The sequence below is a fragment of the Pongo pygmaeus genome, chromosome 14 (assembly GCF_028885625.2).
Source record: "Pongo pygmaeus isolate AG05252 chromosome 14, NHGRI_mPonPyg2-v2.0_pri, whole genome shotgun sequence".
Classification (NCBI taxonomy): Eukaryota; Metazoa; Chordata; class Mammalia; order Primates; family Hominidae; genus Pongo; species Pongo pygmaeus.
Genome location: NC_072387.2, coordinates 52,505,908 through 52,517,757, shown reverse-complemented (window position 1 = coordinate 52,517,757; position 11,850 = coordinate 52,505,908). Strand labels below are relative to the sequence as shown.

Here is an 11,850-nt window from a genome sequence, read left to right as displayed (position 1 = left end):
CTGCCCTGTCCTCATAAAAGAATTACCAGGAAGGTAGGAGGTTTGTTTGTTTGCTTTTCTGTGCATCTAAATACCCTGACAATCTAATCTCTGGAGAGTCTCAGTAACCAGGCAACACAAGTCATGCTCCAATTGTGCACTCCTCAATCCACTTTTCCTGTGCTATTCCAGTTCAAAGTAAGAATACCAAAGCCAGAACTGCAGAAGATAAATGTGGATCTTTATTACTACAAGCAGATAACAGGGGCTGCCCCCTCTTCTTGTTGCTGAGTAGAAATTCTGAGGTAAGTGCTTTTTAAAAGACTAGAACAGCACATTTTACCTAAGAATAAGATTAAAGCTAGTAACCTGTTTTTCTTACAAAAAAAGAAAATGGAAGGAGATAGCTTTTGTCTGGTGACAGTTTATTTTAACCCAGATGCTTCTTCCATTTGTAATTTGGCCTTTATTTGTGTTTTCAGAAACATCACCAATTCAGAGGGGTTTCTTGGGTGAGGACTTAATGGACAAGGTTAAACACAGCTGTTCTGGTGCCTGAAATCCTTAAGAGTCTAGCAGGACTGGAGCAAGTAAAATAAACTCAGAAAGAGACAAAACGAGTATAAATGAGCATGGAGTCAACAGGCCTCCTGGGCCAAGGTCAGAGGCAACCCGGGGACATGGATTAACAGCGGAAGAACACTGCCTACATAGTACATTTGCTATGAGACAGCACAGAATTGGACATTCTGGCCTTTAATCATCAGGCTATCACAAGGAAAAGTGGTCCAGATTTAGTACTGTGTCAGCACTTTTTATAATAAATGCTTCATTTACTAGGAATTTAGCTATCGAGTTGCAGATGATAAAAATGACACTCAAATGCAAGGTCAAACCGCAAGCATTTATAATTCCTGTCTATTAGCTAAAATACACAGTCCTAATTATCCAGATGAAAGGGGTAATTGTTTTCCCAAACAGTGCCTCAATCTCCAGTGATTTACAAAGCACTTTTACACACATCATCTCATCACAGTGGTGTGTATGCCCTTGTTACACAGATGGATTGAACTGGAAATTGTTTCATTTGCCAGTTTTAAGTATCTTCCTTTTCCCTGTGGGTGGTTTCTGTAAGGCCTGATGGACATATTATCATCTGGATCTTCCAGGCAATGACACCTCTAAAGAGGCCGACAAACTAGAACTATCAGTTCTAACACCTTAGGCAAGAATCCCTCAATCTCTCTGGGTTTCAGCTTCTTCATATATATACCGTAGATATGTTGTCAAAATTGTGCTATTCTTCACCAACTAATAAGAAGTGATAAGAATGAGATTTTTGTGGATATGAGACTTTAATACACAGTGAGAGGAATATAAATCAGCATGACTTTTTGCTGGTGTTATGTATGTAATAAAATTTAAAACGTACGTACCATTTCATGCAGAAAATTTATATCCAAGAATCTATCCCAATGAGGTAGTTACATAAATATGCAAGTATACACAAGACGTTCATCACAATTAGAAACAACCAAAACATCCACCAACATGAGACTAGTTCAAAAAGATACGAGGTATTCATACAAGAGACTCTATGCATCCACTGAAAAGAATCATGTAATTCATATTCGTTGACTCAAATAGAAGCTCCATCACATATTTTCAAGACAAAAGGAATTATAAAGCAGTATGGTTGATACAATCCCATTTATGTGCAAATCAGATAAATTCCAGATTTCACTGTGGTTCAATTCAGCCCAGTGTCACATTCGCAGAAACAACCCAGCAACAAAAAGGCATTACAGAGTAATTTCAGCCTTGGCTCTCCATTTTCAGAAAACATTAAAGAACCTACAATTCCTAACCCACAGCACCACATCTTAAAATAGCCTCTGTATCCCACCTTTTTCATCTTGTTCTCTAATTCTCACACTGTAATAGCTCCTGAAGGCTTTCTCCTCCCCAATATGCTTTTCTACTCTCAACCAAAGATATCACAATGATACCCAAACAGATCAGCCACTTCTCTTTTGTCCCTCTTCCTTCTTCCTTTGTTTTTTTTCTTCAGTGATCACCACACTCTGAAAAATAAGGTGGAGAAAGAAGAAAATGCTAAGTGGACAAAATTTCCTTTCCAGAGAGCAGGAGAAAAAGAGATTGACTATGCATATACTACAATGTCTTAATCTTGTAGCAAGCGCAAACTTATTTAAGTGATATCTACTGCATATATGCCTAGAAGTGTCTGCAAGGATGTTGACAAAATTCTTAACAATAATTATCTCAGTTGGGATTTCCCTGTGAACTTTGCTTTTAATTTTATATCTCTCCTTATACCTCTTTGAGTTATTCATGATGAACATGTTTTGTTTGTAATCAAAACCACGAAATAAACTCATGTCAACATGTAAAAAAAGAGGTTGTAATGATGCTCACAAGAAACAATAGACATGAAAAAATACACAATTTAAGTACAAAGTATAAGCATTTTAAATAAATACGATTGGACTGTCTCTTCCAGTTTCCAACATTAATAAGCTCCATTATTTTGGAATTATTTTAATTGCTCCTACATGTTAGAGTTGGTTAATTTCTGAACAACAGTCAAATACTCCCCTGTGTTGCTTAATTTGTTGTTTTATTATCAATCAGCCCTGTTTAATTTGTGAGTCCACTGGGTTATGACTTGTACAGCATTTAATGATTTGCAAAATAATGTTAAGTATTTTAAACTCATTGCAATCATTTTTATTCATGTGCTCTGGAAGCCATCATTTTGAGGGGGTCTCTTTGGAGAAGAAGGAGTTGGTGTATGTATATTTGTATACATTTCAATTTTTCCACATCCACACATCCTGGTACCTCTTTCTAAATATATGGCACTTATTTATTTTTAAGATTCACGAGCCAGACAAATTTTTATCAAAATCAAGATACTTGCCCATGCAGTTCCCAACATTCTGACTCGTGAATCTCCTCTTAGCTGGGGAAATTCTGAAAAGAAGTTTACAACACATCGCCGTGGGGCCCAGTCACACAGCTGTTAATAACGACTACCAGGCGGCGAGTCTCTTTGTTCCTGAGAAGTGAGCTTGTCAGTCAGACTCCCCACCCAGAAATGCCAAATGGCACCCTTGCTTATGGCTGGAAATTCCATCCTGGGAGTTTCAGAAAGCAGAATTTTTCCCTTAACTACTATATTTACACTTCAACATTTCTTCAACATTATAACTAAATACCTGAATCAGTTCTAGTCATGGACAACTTATTGCAAGTCTCTTTGTGAGGAGAAAAGAAGAAATAACCGCTGTTCAAAAATCCTAAAAGACCCTGAAAAATTGGAAAAAGTGATTGGAATCAGGCTTTAGCAGGCTGGCTATAGAACAGAACCTTCAGAGCGGGGAAAGTACCCAAAGTAAGTGGAAAATGGCTATTTGGCCCCACAAAATGTAGGTGTCAGGAAGGGACTATACACTTCAGTGATATTCTATAAATATTAAGTGACATTTTAATACATTCAGCAGGGTGTATCTATTGGCTTTCTTTTTATTCTGGAGAAGCTTATCTTTTTGTCCTTCAAAGAGTCGCTTGAGTATCCCTTAGTAATGTGAATAAGGGCGAGTAAGCCCCATTGAACTAGAACTATAATCTGATGGGACCCCTTTACCTCCCATTTTTTAGTGTGACCTGGGAAATATTGCTTCACTTTCTAGTAGGAAGTAGATCAACCTGCCCAGAAACCTAGGCCCTTCTACTCCTGAAGGAGGAGCTTGATGGGGTTATCACCTCCTGAGGGAAGCCTCGTCAGACTTCCCTCACTAGACGATTCTTCTTTTATGTAATTTTACCTTGTAGCACTCCATCATTGCCTCATCACAGTTTTGGCTTTGCATTTACGTTGTTATTCTTCATTTAGTATTTCAATCCTACCCTAGGCTTTAAGCAACATTACAGCAGGCCTAAGGTTCTCTTTGTTTACTATTATATTCCTAATGCCTCACACAGTGTCTGACTCACATTAGCACTCAAAAAATCCAGTACCTGTTGAACAAATAAATGCATGAGTTGAGAAGTTCTTTTTAGAATAATACCAATCAAGCTCCCAGGGACAGAGAGCATAAATGTTCAAATTACAGGTATCACCAAGGTAGAAAGACCTAAAGCCAGTAGACAGGCCCTGGATTTGAATTAGAAACAGAAAATGAGGTGGTTGTTTAATTTCTACGATGTGGAAGACACTAGAACTGGTCCTGACCCATTGTTTCTGGGAAGGCCTGTGCTAGCACCTGGCTGGGTATATAATGAAAAAACAAAACAAAACAAAACCCATGTCTATGGATGATAACAAGGGCCTCAGACTTTATTATGGTCTAAAGTGATCTTAACTGAGCAATGGACAGGAAGTGACCTTCCTTTTAAGGATGGCTCCAGTCAGGAAAAGACTCTGTCAAAGCAAAAGGTTTCACCCAGTCCCATTTCCATGTTCCTGGACAGCATGCAGTGTTTAGCAACAAGAGCAGGCAGAGTCAAATCAATACACAAATGATGCTTCACCTCCCTGCCTGCCTCTTCTGCTGGAGGGATCTAACAAGTCACCTTACTCCATGTGAGGTGCTTCACATCTAGTGGGTGGTACCCCATGGACTCTCACCTACCTTCCATTCATTTTCACCTGAACCTACCCTATAGGAGATAGCACCTATGGAAGTCACCACATGAAGGAATTGACATCTTTATAACTCAAAGGTCAGTTGGTTTGAAGCCAGTGCCACCAAGTATAAGGCAGGCCACCCTCAAATGACAATTTGTAGCCTATATCCTGACACCATTAACTATTCTTGGAACAGAGAACTTCCATCTCTGTATTTCCAGCAAGCCCAATCTCTGCTAGGAGCTTTTTTCCCTTCACCACCATTGTCCACCCACATGACTCAAAGCAAGACTGAATTTATCCCTTGCCAACACTTAATTGATGCCAGGATACAAGAGGGCAATGACATTAGAGCTGAAAGAAGGAGAGACTGAGTGTCTGGACTGTCTGTTTTTATAGCCACTTAGGGACTTGTGTACCACACCCTAGGAACTTCCAGTGCAAGTTATTCCCACCCAAAACTAGGTAGAGAAGCAGTCTTGTTATATAAAGACCAAATGATAATATATCATTAAGCTCAGTCTGCCTCTTACCAGTGTAACCTAGTTCTCAATCTTATCTGTTATCATCCAAAAATATAGATTGAATCTCATCACCGTTTGGTTAAAATTCTCCATGTAATTCTCATTACCTACAGCAGGGGTCCCCAACCCCCGGATGGTGGACTCATACCAGTCCCTGACCTATTAGGAAACAGGCCTCACAGCAGGAGGTAAATGGTGGGCCGGTGAGCATCACCACTTGTGCTTTCCCTCCTGTCAGAGCAGTGGCGGCATTAGATTCTCATAGGAGCATGAGCCCTATTGTGAACTGCGCATGTGAGGGATCTAGGTTGCATGGTCCTTATGGGAATCTAACTAATGCCTGATGATCTGAGGTGGAACAGTTTCATCCTGAAACTTCCCCCCTACTCCCTCATGCCCCAACCCCTGCTTCATACATCCTTGAATTTGTACTAACTTCACAAGTTTAAAATTTCTTCTTAGATATTTTAAGTATAAAATAATATGTACTCAAAAATTCAAGCAGTATAAACAGTACAAAGAAAAAATATTATGTTCCCCTATTCTATCTCCACATCGGAGGTAAACTGTTAATGTTTGGTATGTGGCCCTTCAGATCTTCTTCTGTATATAAACTTGTATGTATTGGAGTTTCATCATAACTTGGCAAACCAACTAATGTAAACATGTAAAAAACACGTAGAAACAGATGAAAGAACATATTAATACAAAGAGAAAGCAATATATGTCTTCCTCAGTAAACTATGTGCTTCTTTAATAAAAGAAGCATGCCTTGCTTCTTGGTAAATCCCCAGGGACTATTAAAATTACAGTATAGGTGCTCATTAAATGTTATATAAACAAAAAAAGGAAAGAAAAACATTCCGTTAGTAAAGATCGATCTTTTCTTAGTTTTAATGTGCACCTGAAAAATATGCATTTTATGTGCCCATTGAAACAGGGGACATTTGTCAAGCATCTGCTGAATGCTAGACATTGTGGCTTCTATGGCCATGAATGGGCGCAGGTAGATACATAATGATGACAAATAGAGGTAAGGGCCACAAGAGCATCAAAAAGAAATTCCCACAGGCAATCAGAGGTAGCCAGAGAACATTTCTAGAGAGCAATGTAAGCTTAGTATCAGTGACCTGCCAGTCAACTTTGAGGTGGGGGTACAGACGAGACTTGATTAGTAGTACATAGTGATTTTCATGGCCAATTTCAGGTAATCAATATAGTTAAGAATCAGTTCTCTTAAGCCAATACAAGCCTTCTCCAGCACACCATTGAATCAGGGGATGCCAGCCAGCATTTTGGAAACCCCCTTTCTCCTTCTGTCACCATGACCTTCCAGTGCCACATCATTTCAGCTACTGCATCATTTCCCCTCCCATGCACTCTGCAAGTGAAACAAGGTGTTCTTTGGGATGTCTGGGCAAATGGAGACTGGGAGCAGTAGAGAATTACTTCTAGACCTGATTCAGCTTATGGAAAACAGCCCTCTCCAGGGGCATATGCTTTATGTCTATCTTACTGGCCCTCAAGGTGTCCATTCCCCCCTCTTTTCCCTTTTACATGGCTTGAGCTGATGAGTTCCTTCCAACCCAGTTTTGTTGAATGAGCCAGAAATCTCTCAGAAAGACAAGGAAAGCCAGTGGCAATTGCATATTGTAAGTAGAGTTCGACTCTAACCAAGTTCACATCCCCTGAGACTTCAACCTGTGTATTTAGATATCAGATTTACAGTGGAATACATGGCCTGGAGTCTGAGAGATGAGTCAGAGTGTATTTTAAGAGGTATTGGACACATCTTAAGATTATATTTTTCTTTGAAGCCAGGAACAAAATGTACCAGCTATGCCATGAGAAGTTATCATTTCAAGATCCTGTTTTGAGAAATCATATAGTATAAGTTTCTAGAAGACAGACTTTACAAGAATTAGTCCATATGAGTCCAAAATGTTTTCAGTAGGATTATTTGGGTTTGAGCTCTGCTGTTTATCACAAATCTTGAAAAATATTTCAAACAACCAACAAAAAAACTCATATCCACCTCTTTGGGAGTCCGAAATGTGTTTTTCCAAGTAGGGCATCAACCTACAATATTCTCATTCCTCAGACTCAGACTTGCAAACGAGTGTGAGATTCTAATTTTACACTCAAAATAAACCATGAAAACTAGTAAGTCAAAAGAGATCCCTTGGAGAATTAAATCATGCCTTCGAGGATAAAAACAAAGGGTGGGGAATTGTGGAGACAAAATTTAATCCAACCCAGTTAAAGTCAATGAAACAATATTTTTTGTTGTTTAAACTAAGAATATCAATGCACTATCCCTGAAAATTAGCAGTACATTTATTCTACTTTTTCTCTGGAAGATTTCAGACATAGGGAATTATTAAAGTAATTACTGACATGGAAAAGAAAGCAATGTTTTAAGATGAAGTATAATGCATCAAAAACCAAAGGCTGAAGCAGGAAAGAACTCAGCACAAGAAACAGACCCAAGCAACAGATGAAGGCTGGGCTGGATAACCTTTCACACAACATTCCCAGCCAGGGCCAGCTTCATGAACATGCCACCTGTGCAGTCTTACAGGGCCTCATGCTCACAAGGGCCCTGTAATGCTCTGTGGTTGTCGTTTTGAAATTCTCCATTTTATCTTGGAATTTGTGTTTTTTAAATGAAGTCTAATTAGGCAATGGAGCATGTGCTGGTTTCTTGGAGCCTTAGTCCACAGGAGGGCCTATCTCCTGCCACTTCCCTGGGGAGGATTCTCAGCTGCCTGCTCTTCCACTCCCTGGTGCCTAAAGCCATGCCCAGCCTCCCCTTCCTGACCCTTCCCAGACATGGCTGCTGCCCTCTGGTCCCTGCTAAAGCCTGGGCACAGGAAGGGTCTGAGTAGAACTAGTGCGTCTGGGCCAGGATGTGGTAGTGGCTAATCCCACCCTAGGCTGGCAGCATCACCGTGCATTAAGAACATGACTTGCATCTTATATTTCATAGGATGAACTGCGTGTGTAGGATATACCAACCTCAGTAATTTCCAGAAAGGGTCCTTGGCAGTCTCTTTCTTTCACTCAATCAGTATCTATTATGTGCTGAACATAATGCTAAGCCACTTAGCATACATTCTGAAAGGGAGCTTAGGGTCTGATAGAAGAAAATGGAGAAGGAGAGGGAGAAATAATGTCAACACAGTGTTATAGTTGAGGAATAGGAAAGATACAGTGCTGTCTCAGAGAAGAAAGTGATCCACCCTAGGGACTTAAGAACAGGGTCAGGGAATGAACCTTGGTGGTGAAGGATAAGTGGTAGTTTGCCAGGCATGGGCATGGTGGTGGTGGAGTGGGGACAACTCAGGCAGAGAGGCCAGTAAGCACAAAGACGTGTCAGGAAAATCAAAAACACTGTTCGGAGAACTTTCTAGGAACATGCACTATTTTTCATAATGACTGAGAAGAGACAAAAAAAGGAAGGGAAGGGAAGGAGGGAGGAAAGAGAGGGAGAGGGAGGGAGAAAGAGACAAGGAGAGAGAGAGAAAGAAAGAGAAAGAAAGAAAGAGAGGGAGGGAGGGAGAGGTAGGGAGGGAGGAAGGAAGGAAGGAAGAAAAGAAGGAGGGAGGGAGGGAGGAAGGAAAGAAGAAGAGGGAAGGAGGGAGGGAGGGAGACAGGGAGGGAAAGGAGGGGGAGGGAGGGAAGGGAGGGGGAGGGGAAGAGAGGGAGGAAGGAAGGAAGAAGAGAAAGAAAGGAAAGAGAGAGGGAGAGGGAGGGAGAAAGGGATGAAGGAAGGAAGGACGGAGGGAAGGGAGGAAGGAAGGGAGGGAGGGAAAGAGAGAGAGGGAGGGAGGAATGGAGGGAGGAAGGAAGGAAGGAAGGGAAGAAGAGAAAGAAAGAGAAGGAAAGAAAGAAAGAGAGAGAGAGGGAAGGGAGGGGGAGGGAGGGAGAAAAGAAGGAAGGGAAGGGAAGGGAGAGAAAGAGAGAGAGGGAAGAAGGGAGGAAGGAAGGAAGAAAAGAGAAAGAAAGAGAGAGAGAAAGAAAGGAAGGAAGAGAGAGAGAAAGAGAGAGGGAGGGAGGAAGGAAGGGAGGGAGGGAGGGAGGAAAAAAGAGAAATAAGAAGGGAGAGAAAGGGGAAGGAGGGAAAAAAAGGAAGGAAAGGATACAAAAGGAATCAGGGTTGCTACTGGTCTGGAGTTTGAGTGTAGAATTAGGATCCAAGAGACAATCAGAAGCTATATTTTAAAATGGAAAGCTAGTGTACAGATTTTGGGAGAAGCTGGATGGAAAACTTCACTTTTACAAAGTGAAGTTACAAATGCTTAAGGCTCTCCAGAATCCATCTGAGGTCTTCAGGATAAAATCTAAACTCCTTTGGTGAGGTGCGTATCTGTTTTTGGTTTGTTTTGCCTTCAGTTTATTTGGGGTTGTTTGTTGTTTTGCTGTTCTAGCTTCTTCTCCTCCTCCCTAACTTTTTGAAAAGTTGCCATTCCCCATTGTGCATAGGTTTGGTGGGGTAAAGTCCAAGAATGAAACTGTTACTGTACTATATTTTCTAGTTCCAATTTCTTGGCATTTTAGAGCTCTCTTGGTTTCTGATCATTGCCAAGCCCTTGTTCTCAAGCCTATGATCAGACAAATGAGAAGCATGATGTTCTACTAATAACCTTTTATGGACAGATAAACCCAGTCCATTTCAGTGGCTTCCAGTCATTTTGACCATGTGTATTAATTTTCAATTGCTGCCATAACAAATTATGCCACATGCTTGGCAGCTTAAACAATACTTATCTTCACAGTTCTGAAGGTTGGACATCCAACACAGGTCTCACCGGGCTAATATCAAGGTGTTGGCAGGACTGTTTTTTTCTGGAGACTGGAGCGGGGAGAATCCATTTCTCTGCCTTTTCCAGGTTCTAGAGGCTGCCATTGTTCCTCAGCTCATGGCCCCCTTCCTCTATCTTCAAAGCCAGCATTGGTGGGCTGAGTCCTTCTCACCCTGCTGCCTCTCTAGTTCTCTGTAGTTTTAATAAAGGTTTTGCTCTTTATGCAAATTATAAAGATTCCAGATTATACCCACCTGGAAAATCCAGGATCATTTCCTTCTCTCAAGGTCTTAGATACATCTGCAAAGCTCTTTTAGCAATTTAAGGTAATATATTTGCAGATTTCTAGGTTTAAGGCTAGGACATCTTTGGAAGCCAGATCGTCCACTACATGAAGTGATCGAGCTTTGCATCATGATTGTAGGATGGTGATGTAGGACAACTCTGAATCATGCTATCCACTGATGTGATGCCCTGAGAAGAGCAGAGCATCGTGTCTTCAGCATTGCGGCTGAGGATGCATGGCCTGGGTCTGGGCATGGGGGTCTGGACAGACCCAGGCCTAGAGGGAAATTATACAGAATTAAAGACAAAGTACAGAAGTTAACACATCAAGGCCATGGAAGATGGGGAAAGAATGAGGAGCTCTTTTGGATAGAAAGTAACTGAAGAGATGACAACTAGATGCAGTACCTGATTCTGGAGTGTGGCCTGGGTTCAGAAAGGGAAAAGAGACATTACGGAGACTGCTGAGGAAACTTAAATGGGGTCTGTAGATTGGAGGGTAGTGTAAGATCAATGTTAATTTCTCAATTGGGAAGGTTGACTGGTAGAAATGTAGGAAGTGTCCTTGTGTGGGGGTGGGGGGAAAGTACACAAAGGAGGATGTAAAGATGATGGGGCACTGTGTTTGCACGTTTTTGTCAAAAATGATTCAGAAAAATACTAATGGTGATGGAGATTATACACACACACACACACACACACACACACACACACACAGAGAGAGAGAAAGAGAGAAATGGAGAGGATGAAGAAGTAAATGTGGTAAAATGTGAATATAGGGAAATCTGCATGAAAGGGATATGGTGTTCTTTAAATTTGAAATTATTTCAAACTGAATTATAAAAAATGATGTATAAGGTTTATGTTTATTGAAATAGAAATATGTCTGTGATTTAATTATGTAGAGTATTCCATATATTTATATGTTAAAAGAACTAATGGCCAGAGAATTATAGGTAATTATTAACATTTTCCTTTTACTTCTTGAATTACTAGAGATTTTTATGAGCTTTTAAAAATTTTCCTAATCAAAGGAAAAATTTCCTAATCAAAGGAAAAAATAAAATATATTTCCATTTTGAAGTCAATCTTTTAAAAACTTCACAATTACAACTTCTTATTTGCAAAGCTTTTCAAGTCTCTTTGTTTTCACAAATGGCAGGAGTGAAATTACAGTATGCCTACAAATAAACACATGCATATAAGCAACTCATACTTAGGAAAGACACAGACACATAGACGTGAAATCATCACTTTTTCTAAAGTATACATTTCGATAAGTTCTAAGCAGTGACCTAAAGTTGTCATTAAATGCCCTCAATTACCTAATTATAAGTACTCAATTACATTAATAGTCCTAAATCTTGTAAGCCAGCAGCTCAGAAAATTAAAATTAAATAGAGTGACATTTATATAATACTTTACAGTTAATAAGATTATTTCATTAAATCTTCAGAATCTTGTATTATTATTACACAAAAATCCATTTGTGCCCCAGCCCAGACCTCTCTGCGTCATGACACAGGAGCCAGCAAAGGCCTTTTCTCTTTGATGTGGGTCATGAGCGTATAGGAGCAATCAAACAAAACAAGAGTGGGAACGG

The 11,850-nt window shown here is 40.2% G+C and overlaps 1 protein-coding gene across 6 annotated transcripts in view; it reads right to left on the bottom strand.

Moving 5' to 3' along the window:
- Positions 1-391: 391 nt before the first annotated feature.
- LACC1 (laccase domain containing 1) overlaps positions 392-11,850 on the bottom strand; it is a 94,900-nt gene continuing 83,441 nt past the window's right edge. For 2 of the 6 annotated variants that reach the window (XR_010123561.1, XR_010123558.1), the window contains exon 10: positions 1,429-2,063. The gene's annotated coding sequence lies outside the window, so the exon portion shown is untranslated. Of the gene's footprint in view, positions 2,064-11,850 lie in introns of all 6 variants that reach the window. The other 4 variants (XR_010123564.1, XR_010123562.1, XR_010123560.1 and 1 more) reach the window with 4 other exon arrangements.